This window comes from Lycium barbarum, chromosome 6 (genome assembly GCF_019175385.1).
Source record: "Lycium barbarum isolate Lr01 chromosome 6, ASM1917538v2, whole genome shotgun sequence".
In the NCBI taxonomy this organism is placed as follows: Eukaryota; Viridiplantae; Streptophyta; class Magnoliopsida; order Solanales; family Solanaceae; genus Lycium; species Lycium barbarum.
The window spans coordinates 22,171,552-22,183,402 of NC_083342.1; the positions used below are offsets into that span (position 1 = coordinate 22,171,552).

An 11,851-nucleotide genomic window follows, 5' to 3' on the forward strand; every position below is an offset into this window, starting at 1 on the left:
TAAATATGCTACTGTTTCTTCTATCATTTACCAAAATTAATTTTGTACAAGATATTTTACTTATTTATTTATTTTGTTCGAATCTTTTAGCGGCTGTTGCGATACTAATATACTTCAATTTTAAGGGTTATAACTCGGGATCTTTTACATTACATGTATGATTTTACTTGTTGTTTTTGGAGACTCAAAATATTCTGTATTAGACATGATTAACTTCTTGATCTATTCCCTTTTTATTCATTTTTATTTTGGGTTTTGACAGATTATGAGTCCAAGCATGAGAATTGCGGTGATTTTTTTTTTTTTTTCTTCCTTTTCGTTTGGTAACACAGTATTTATCTCGAGAGTGGGATTTTATGTTAGTAGAAGAAAAAAAATTATAATTACTAGAAAAATATTCCTTTCCGGAATTGATCTACTCAAGTAGACAATAGTGCTTAATTGAGAGGAGTATAATCTTTTTCACTTTATATTTTTCTATTATATAAACGAGGAGAAGAGAGCTTAATATACTATCATGAGTAGTTAGATTTTAGTTTGTGAAATATTCCGCACGTAGAACTCAGAATAAAGAACAAGAAAACTCAAATGGAAACAGCACATTGAACCCATTGAAGCAAAGCACCAATTTCGGAAACAAATTATTCATGTTGGGTAGTTATTTAATTTTTCTTCTTTCCCTCTTCCATTTCAAAACTAAAACTCATTCTATTATTGAATGATACCACCAGATTATTGAAAACATTATTAAATGGAGTAAACCAGAATATAACATATGACCAAAAATTAGCAACAAATCTAAAAAAACAAAATTAGTGAATAAACTATCCAGAGCAAATAATAATGGAATAAACAACTTTTTAGGATGAGTGACAACACAATTATTTTCATAGACGATTAAGTTAATTTTTTCTTACTATTAAAGTTTATTATTTAATGGTTAAAGTATGGTACATATTTTACTCTTTTAATTTTTTTCCTTCATATTATTAATTATAAATATTTTCAATTTTTATTTTGTGAAATTGAATTTACGCGGAGTGTTGGAGATAGTTTATATAAGTAGTTTATCCAATTTACATAATTAAAATTTGTATGCGCGCATATGACAATTTTATATCTTTTATCTTGACTAAATTTATTAAAAGAAAATTTTAAATTTTACGAACTAACTTTTATAACCGCGCGAAGCGCGGACAAGTTTACTAGTTAATGAATAAGACCAGTTTCCTGCAAAATGTAATATTATGTACATTTATGCAAATCATTCTCAATTTGTTTTCCTTATTTTAAGGGGAAACTTAAAGATTTTGATTTGAATGATTGTATGATTTTGCCTTTTTCTTAAAATTTTAAGTCTTAAGTGACAGTAAATTCAAACCGTTGAAGGAAAACCCCACGAAGGGTTGAAGTGTGTGTGTTTTGCAAGAGGTTTGAGGTTCGAAAAGGTAAAGCTCCTAAAATATATGTGTGACCTATACTTTGTTGTTCTAGTTATGTGTCTGTATAATACTAGATACATGTATGCGTACAACGTACGTATAGCTGCATATTTATTTAGTTTGTGAACGAGTTATACTGATATTATTATAAGGGCATTTTACATAAATAGCAAACATTTGGGGTTTAATCAAGCTGCATAGCTAATGTTTCAATATTTACGGTCTGTAGCAAATCAGCCCAGCTCGCACATGTGTATTCAATTTTTTTTTTAGCTGTATTCATGAATACAACAGTTTTTTTTCACTGTATTCATGAAATGACTATCTGTATTCATAAATTGGCTTGTTGTATTCATGAATACAACGAGTAAAAATTGAATACATATACACCAATAATTACACAAACATCATATTTTTCCGGTATGTATACAGCAGATACAGGCGAAAAATACAGTATAAAATATTCATACACCAAAAAATTAACAAATATGTCATATTTTCCGGTATGTATACAACAAATACAAGCGAAAAATATTGTATACAACATAGATACACCAAAAAATTAACAAATATGCCATATTTTTCGGTATGTATACAACAAATACAAGCGAAAAACATTGTACACACGGTAAATATACAACAAATACAACGAAAATCTGGACTTTTTCTAGATCTGACCGGAAAAACATTCTGGCGAATACAACGACGACATTTTTTTTCGGACGTAGATCTGAATTTTTTTTTCTTTTCCGGTGTAGATCTGAGATTTTTCTTTTCCGGCGTGCTCTCGTCGGCATTTTGAACTCTTCGTGGTGGCGATGGCGGAGATTGGAGGGACTTCGTCGGAGATTCGTCGACCAGCGGAACCAGCTATAAAAAAATTGTTTGATTCGCCGGACTTCATCGGCCAGAACCAGCGCCGTCGCCGGAGCTTCGTCGGTGTTGAGGCGGTGTCGGAGTCTACAGTTTAGTGGGGGTTTAGGTTTCAGTGCATTAGGTATGTATACATAGGAATAAGCTACGCTATGTAATTTATATATATATGTTAGCTACGCTCTGTAAATATTCCTATTATAATATGAGAATTAGCCAAATGCGGATTATAATCAATCGTGGGCTTGTATATAGTTTTTATAGAGATTTTTCGTGCACAAATTTGTAATAGTTGTACGTAGACAAAAAAGAAAGTATGTCTAATGTGCGGGAGTAATTATTAAAATAAATTATACTCCATATGTACATAAAACTAAAAATAATGAGGCATGTGCAGTTTTAATTAAAATATTAGTTGGAAATTGTAACGGAGATCGAGTTGGTCAGGTTGTATAACTTATAACTTAATTCATATGAGCTATTAAGGATATGCAACAATTATAACTTTTTATATATTTTCATTTCTAATTTATATTTTCAATCAAATGTTTTGGAATATGTATACATTAATGCTAATAATTATTTTTAGATATACATTATGTAAAATTGATATGAGATACACGATGCACGTGCACATATTGTAGATATTGAATAAAGATACAAACTCAATTACAAATTAAATCATAATTATTAGTGTGTTGTTGTCACGCCCCAAAACCCATCCTGGACGCACCAGACATTCGATGCTACGAACAACACCGGAAGCACCTTATAAAATAAATAAACATCTATATATTCTCTTTCAATAGTCTTTTAATATTTAGTTAAAACAGTCATTTATGGCTAACTAAAAACATACTCATACTTAAAAAAAACCAGCGAAAGTATAATAGAAATAAAATGTCTTAACCATGGCAAACGCACCAACAAGTCATACGAGAGTTCAACAATCTACCCATAGCACAACGTCTAACTATGGAGCTTCTAAGAACATATACAGAGTCTCGTACATCGGAACACGGCTCGAAAACTTAAACAATAAAACTAAATAGATGAGGTGTCCCACGAACAAGGGCGTGGGCTCACCAATAAGTCTAGAAAGCATCAAGTTCTCCTACTACGTATGCGTATCACGAACCTGCTCTTCTTCGTAACCTAACATACCATAAAAAACAACAATGGTATGCATGAGTATTAGGTACTCAGGTATACTTGAAAACAATATTGAGAAACAGTTCAAAACAAATGATAACATCTCATGATATCCAGTATAAGTCAATGATGAAGAAATAATCACTTTGAGTCCTTAAATCCTTCTTGTGACCTTAAAAGTTCTTTCAAAAACCATTCGATATCCAAAGATAGAGTAAGCCAGTAACCTTGGTAAAATCACCAGTAAGAGCCAATACCACGTAAAATCACCAGTAAGAGCCAATAACACATGAATATATCAATTTCAACTTATTACACCATTTATCGCGTTAAATCTTCTCACTCATGAACTCAAGATCATCAACAAGCCCACTCACAGGCAACCAAAGTATGACACATGTCAATACGGGACGAAATCAATATAACGAAAAAATGACCATATAAGGTTCTCTAAACTGCATAGAAGCACCACATCGGAGTTATCAACCTACGACGACTATCCTTCCTCCCGAATAGCTAGGCAAAGACCATACCGGTGCTATCAACCCTCGATGACCACTCTTCCTTCCGAATGACTAGGCATGAACCACACCGGGCTATCTATCGACCCTCGATGACCACTCTTCCTCCCGAATGGCTAGGCAAACCCCACTAGGATCCATAGTGACTACGTACCCTTCCTCCCGAGTAGCTAGGCCAAACACAAACAATAGAAATCATGACGTATTTGCCAAATCACAAATCATGGCATGGAAGCCGAATATCAAATCATATCATGATAGCTGAATTGTTCATTATAGATTGTGTTCATCATCTCGTTAGTAGGGGTGTATATCAAGCCATTAATCAATTTAGAAATCATATTCAAATCCAAACCTTCGAAAACAAGTTTAAAGCATCCCTGTAAATCATTTTCAAATTTCAAAGATTTATAATTCAATTAAATCATCCTTTGATAGGGGAAATCACGTATACATAGATGTAGTATAAGACACATAAAATTTAATGCGGACTTGTTCCTCACGCACATAAACCATGCCTAACAAACCATTTTTAGAGGTTGAAAAGTATGTTCGAAAAGAGACATACTTCAAAAGAAGGTCTTCAAAAGTAGACATATAAATCAGGAAACTAGACATCCTTTATAGTAAAAAAGGATTTTTAAACGAGATATACCTCAATTCCCGCTAAAACGCTAACAAATGAAATTTCCGAGGTTCAACAATCACTCTACAGAGTATTTAGATGGTAAGATTAGAACTTTACAAATTTCTCTTAAATTCCCACCCTTTTCGAAAACTAGGGTTTTAAAGCCAAAATAAACTTATTCTTGAAACTCCCAAGAATCACCCATGGATTCTCATCGCTTCTAATACTCTAGACTAATCTAAGTCCCTTCAATAACATCAGTAACGATCAAAGATCATACCTTTAAGATTTTCCAAGGTCTCCTTCAATTTCTCTTTCTTTGATTTAATTTCAAGAATCTAAGGGATTGAAGGGTGAACTAGTGTTAATTGATGTAATAATCATTGGGGTTTAAGAAAGAACTTACCTTAGAGTTTGAGAGAGGTCCTTAGGGTTCTTTTCCTCCAAAAAGTTAGCCAAAAAAAGTCAGGAAAAGTCGTGCAGCTGGAAGACCCAACGGTGCAGCTAATCGCACAACAAAGGAAACAACCCTGCCTTCGGTGGAAAGGACATAACTCCTAGCACAGTGCTACGATTGAGCTGGTCCATATATCGATGGCAAGGTATTTCAAAGGTCTACAAATTTCATGTTTTGAGTTTTCTCCGATTCCTAGTGTAACTATCCAAAAATTGGGCATAAGTCAAGACTATATAGCAGACTTAGACGAATTTAAGAACTCTTACGAACTTCACTATTTGTTTTGACTTCAAAACGACTATCTTTCAGCCAAATCCATCCCGAAAGGATTCATATAGCTCAAATTTCACATCAACACTCATTATACACATTCACACCTAACCTAGATTTACAGAATGTTAAGTTGTTTACCTACTTCGAGTTGTGTCGATTTGTGTTGTTTAATATGGTATCAAACGTCAGTTCGACTTCTTCTTCCGCTGCTCCATCCTCGATCATTCCCTTTCTTCTTCATCACCCTGCAACCCTTAATTATACCTATTACTTTATCTTGATCAAATTAATAGGTATCAATTATTTATTCTGGCGTACACAACTGTTGCCCTTTCTTCGTGGCCAAAATTTCCATGGTTATGTCGGTAGAGGCAACCCATGTCCACCCTCTCATATCTCTAGCGAAGGTACTAATGTATCCAACCAAGCCCAACCTATGCTCAATTGACATAACAAGATCAAATGAACTTGGGCCTTCTCATAGCCATTGGTTTGAACATGTAGAAATATGTCTGGCATACTCTTGAAATTGCTTTATATTCCCCGTCCAACACAAGGATTATGAACCTTCATATTCAAAACTTGAAGCAAGGAGATTCTATCACTCAATACTTACATAAGGCAAGACTTATCTTTGATGAATAAGCTGCGGCTGACCAACCTCAGGCCTTGCTGCTAAAACGTTTATATCTTCAAGGAATTAAGATCTCTTATATTAAATACATCGTCACAGTTGCTCTCAAATGACATGCAAGTAGACGCGGCCGTACAAGTGATAAAGTGATAAGATTAGAGTGTCTAACGCACACAAACTTGTGATTAACCATCAACTAAAATTAAACCTAATGCTAGTTATCTAAATAAGAAAATAAATTCAAAGTTATAATTATAAACTAACTAAAAATAAAAAGAAAACAAATATTTAACTCTAACCAAGAAAGAGCATATTTTTAAGCTATCAATGAGATGAGACATAATATAGAGGATAGAAATAACCTGAGCCATCCGAGGTCGTGCAATATGCAATGCATAAGTTTAAAAATCATATGCAAGTATATAGTAGTATCATCATCGTGTCATCATATTATCATCGTCCCGCGTTTGGAGCATCCCACGTCCGGGGTATCATCATAGCATGCCCCACTGCAGTGCGCGCACATCTACGTGCCTGCTCGGCCGACTATAGGCATGAAGAGTCAATGGACATTGGGCCTTTCAGAGTGACATAAGGTCGGTAACCTCCGACTGAATTATGGAATTCATATCGAATCCAAAAAAATAACTTAATGATGATTGTAACGGTTCGCTTTTTCGCGCGGGTTTAAGGCGCAAAAAGGACTACGAACTCGCTGACGCTCTTTTGGACTTGTTTTGAAAAAGAGTCGCCGCCTAATTTTTAGGAAATTAGGAAAACTAGTGATGAAGGGTTTATTCAAACGCCGTGAAAAAACCTTCATAATCCAGAGTTCTAGATAAGGGTTCTGGTGATCCCCGGGGAAGGTGTTAGGCACCCCAATATTAAGGATCCGTAGAATACAGTTAACCTTCGAGCTTCAATGTGTACTATCCCCCCAGGGAAGGTGTTAGGCACCCCAATATTAAGGATCCGTAGAATACGGTTGATATTCGAGCTTCAATTATGTAAAAATACTGTCATGGCATATCATTTTGGTTTTAAAAGAGTTAAACAAATTCCCTTTAAGTAAGGGTACTTTGAGTTTGGATTTAAAATGTCCGGGTAAAAATAATAGTCCTTTATTATTTATAAGGATAGTATACCGGGTGTACCCCGTCTAAAACTAATGCCATATTTGTATATAAGAAAATATATATGGATCCGTAGAATACGGTTGATATTCGAGCTTCAATTATGTAAAAATACTGTCATGGCATATCATTTTGATTTTAAAAGAGTTAAACAAATTCCCTTTAAGTAAGGGTACTTTGAGTTTGGATTTAAAATGTCCGGGTAAAAATAATAGTCCTTTATTATTTATAAGGATAGTATACCGGGTGTACCCCGTCTAAAACTAATGTCATATTTGTATGTAAGAAAATATATATTCATACATTATCCACATTTTATCTCTTCAGTCAACCCTATCCTCAGAATTATTTTCCCTTCCACTTATTTGAATTCACAAAGTTAGGCTTAGCCCAAATATTTCTTTTCTTTCTTCTTTTAAGATTGTCGAATTATAAAATATACTTATTGAAAGGTATTCAGAAATAATCAACTTTTGTGCAATGATAAAACCGAAAAACCGAATCGAACTGAACCGAACTTCAAAAAACTGTGTCCACCTTCAAAAAATCGAAACCGAAATAGCCGAACCGAAGTTTGATAAAACCGACCCGAAGAACCGAACACCCACCGAAATTTAATACATTACCCAAAAAAATTAAAATAGACCATGCCCATTAAGTTTAAACCCAAAAAAAACCTAATTGTAACAAGCCCTCTTTTGCTTTTGTATCCCTAATTTTTCACTTCAGTAGAAAAAATCAAATATCCTTACAAAGGATAGGATGTATCTTTAGAATTAATGTATATCCTTTATGTGTTTTCTTAATTATTCTTACGGTATGTATAACACCTAGTAATCCTATATCATGGTTATGATTTTCCGTTCTTGTGTATCTTGTTTGTTCGATTTTGATTTCAATTTATCAGTTAGTTATGTTTTATTGCTTTTGAGAATATGAATTTGTAAATGATATCGCTTCTAATTATCAAAAAAATCGAATTGAAAAAACCGAAACCGAAAGAACCGAACGAAATAGTTTGGTAAAACCGAATCGAAGAACCGAACGCCCCCTACCCAGCCCTTTAGTGCAGCCATTGCACAGCAACTAAATCAATCAAATATTGCATTTTTCAAGCCCCAAAATGCAGTGAACATTCAACCAAAATACTGGCACTAAATCAGTCCCAAACTGAGGTGTAAATGGCCAAAAATGAAGCAACAAATGGCCCCAAATTGCAGCAGAAACTCAGCAGCACTCGAATTGCCTCAGAATGCAGCTCATTTCAATAATCAACACTGAGCAGTAGCCTGCTCAAAATGCAGCAAGAGCAGTGCCCTAAATGCAGTAGCTAATGACTCTAAATGTGGCATCTTTAGCCTCAAGCAAAACTCAGCAAAGCACATCAAACAAGCAGCGTGTCTTCCTCAGATATGAGGTATCATTTGAGGTTTGAAACTCCCCAAATCATGCAAAGTGGCTTTAAAAGTTAGTAACAAAATAAAGTATTAAGCATTTCACTTTGAAAACTTTTAATATCTTAACCTTTTGAAAGTGAATCTGGGAACTTAGAGTGAAAAAAGCAACTATTAAGATACAACTTCATGTTAAACATGGGTTATGTATGTCATGATCAAATAACCAAGAAATTTCACATAACCATTCCAACATTTTTCAAGCAGACTTCACCTCTCCATTAATTAAAACTTGAGAAAAATCACTTGACCATATATTACTTGAATTAGTGGACCTTCCACCATAAGTTCACCTTCCCCTTTTCTAAATTTGATATACTAGTCTCCTAATGTAATGGCCAAGGAATGATGATACCAAATCAAACAACCTCTTGATGTAATTTCCAAAAAGTGAAGAAGATTCCACAACTAGACACAACATAACTTAAAAGGGAACTCCGAGACAGATCATAAACACCAGACTAAGGGTTCAAACAAGAAACTAATAAAGAGCAAGCTTGAGTCATGAGAGATTACAAGTTTTGAACTACTGAAAATAGATTAGTGACTCCTTTTAGGACAAAGGGTACACTAGCATACATACTCAAAAATCTCACATCATGAGTCTGAAGCAGTTTTCGAACATTCTTTGCAGAAATTAAAAAAAAAAAAAAGCCAGACAAATATTTGATTTAATGAACCTAAAATGATAAAGACGACGCCAAGTGAAGCTCAAAACAGAGGCATGTTAAATCAAATAAGAAAAGCTCATACTTCTTATTTCATGAAAAAGGCAATTATTCCTTTATCTCGCAATACACACAATGCATTCATGAAATAAGATAAAGTGAGAAACAAAATAGAGGGTTCATTTAGTCATTTGAAAACCAGTTTTAATACAAAGTCAGAGATGATTTCCCAGGATTGAGGTCTTTAAATTACAAGGAAATGCTCATTTTCGTAGGGATAGAATACATAAGCAATAAATAATTTGTCAATTGTGAGGATGTCCAGTCCCCTTAAAACCAATTTGAAAACATGCGAATACTTAAAACATTTTAAAAAAAAAAGATCTTTGTACTTACAACTTGTTTTAGGAAAGGAGGAATGTCAATATTCAAAAAACAAAAATGAAACTAGGCACTTAAACCATCAGGGTAGAAAATTCTTATATTATGCAGAATCAAAGCTGACTACTTATCATACCAACATTTCAATTTAAAAATATTCCAAAAGAAATTACAAACCAACTTGTTAGATATCGAAAAGCGACTGAATAGTGAACAAAATTATTCAGGTTTGAACTACTCGAACATTAATCACAGGGAGGAATACACTCTTGCCTAAACAGTAGAAACAAACAACCTCTTATCTAGTTCAATATGGAAAGGACAGAACTATTTCAAATACCATTTTAAAGTTTGAGACAATAAGTATTTTGGAAGATAAACAGAAATTCAACAAGTCAATGAAATTATCCTTTTCTCAATCAATGAACTAAACTAGCTTATGAACTTATATTCTTCAGAAAAAAGGACTCGAGTGGATTCTTATTCCTGCATAAACATTTAACATATTTCGTAGCTTCACAAACAAATGACAGGAAAATAGGACCAGATAAGGCCCTTGTCAACTAATCTTAATCAATCTGCATCACCTTAAACTCATTTTAAATATCCAGACAAAGAACAAATAAAGGACAACGCAGAATTTTTCCAAGAATCCTTCATGAACAACTCTAATCGAACTACGCCATTGCAAATAGATAAGGAATGCCAAAAGTACTGTGAATAGTTTAAAAGCATGACCCGCAAAATCAAACTAATTTATGCCAAATTCGAATGAGTAAAGCAGAACTAAACATGGAGGGGAATTACGTTACGAAATCAGTACGAAATCAGTAACTTAACAAAAAAAATTTAAACTATACTAACCTGATTACAGAATCTAAATACACAGAGCTAGAAATGAAACTAAGACGAGGAAGGAGAATTACCTTTTTATCGAGCAGCGATGGGGGTTGACGATGAAATACCTTTCACCCGAATCGATTTCCGACGAACGGAAACCACTTCCAAAAAATTATATTCGAGCGAGAACGTCCTCGAAACTCAACGGCTTAGCCGGGTTTCTGAGTGTTCTTGCCCTTAAGAGGTGTAAAAAAAACCCCTTTGAGATGCAAAGACCAGAAATTCGGCCTTAGGACTTTTCTGTTCCTCTTTTTTTTTTTTTTTCAAAATGAAGAGCAAGGGGTTTCTATTTATAGAACCTGAATGAAACATGCCAATTTAAAATTGAAATTCAAAATCCCCAAAACTTACAAGACAAGCCAGCTACAATCCATTGCAATTTTTGAAAAGAAAAGGACATGCTACCGCTGACAACTAGCTGGAGGTGCACGTTTGTGCCTAGTGGTAGGGTTTTGCCCGTTGGTTTTTTTTTTTTTTTTTGAAAACCAAATGAAGGGGTCGTTTTTTTGTTGATTGTAAAGGAAAAGATTTTGGGCCAGGTCAGTCCCTTTTGGGCTGGACCCGGACAATAATAAGGATATGGCCCAAATTTTGTATACGCAACGCATATGATCAGTATATACATGCGTATATATGTGGTATATATACGATATTTTAAGAAACTATTAAATACCACAAATGTAAAATAAAAATATTTTTATTTGTCTCAAATTATTTTAATTAAAACCAAGCTATATTCCCCAAAATATAATTAAACTCTATTTCGACACTTATTTCACCCAAAATAAACTGCTTATTACTTGATTAATTAAAATCCCTCGACTTTGACGGAGTAGAACGCTAAATGATGACTAATTGTAAATGTTTAAAACTAATAACTCGTAATTAACTATTTTTTGAGAAAAAAATAAATAAATACCCTTTGTATTTATTGAAACTATGCTAAAAAATGTAAAAATGACATGCGGTTATTCTTTTGCAGGTGTTTTGCCAAATAATGGCAAAATGACACCAGGTTAATTTTGTAAAGTTGATTGAGTCGCAAAATGCAAATTCTACTCCGTTTGTAATCCAGGGACTCTAAGTAATTGAGAAAAATTATCGGAGGTCAAAAATTAGGGACTCCAAGTAATTGAGAAAAATTATCGGAGGTCAAAAATTAGGTTTCAACAATGATAAACACGATAATATTCCAAGAATCAATCAAATAATTAAGGCATTAAGATTTGAAATACAAGGCATAGGAATGGAGTGAATTGTTATGGAACTCTCGTGTTCATGTTCTAGTTGGATTCGTGCCAAAGAAAAAGGGAAACGAACACCTTACTTGTCGAG

General features: G+C 33.8%; 1 long non-coding RNA gene across 1 annotated transcript; it reads right to left on the reverse strand.

The window, feature by feature from the left end:
• Positions 1–3,202: 3,202 nt before the first annotated feature.
• On the reverse strand, positions 3,203–11,146 carry LOC132643600 (uncharacterized). Its single transcript, XR_009583673.1, has 2 exons — positions 10,543–11,146; positions 3,203–3,470 (listed from the first exon to the last, which is right to left on the reverse strand). It is a non-coding gene; the product is annotated as an uncharacterized LOC132643600 (long non-coding RNA).
• Positions 11,147–11,851: the final 705 nt, after the last annotated feature.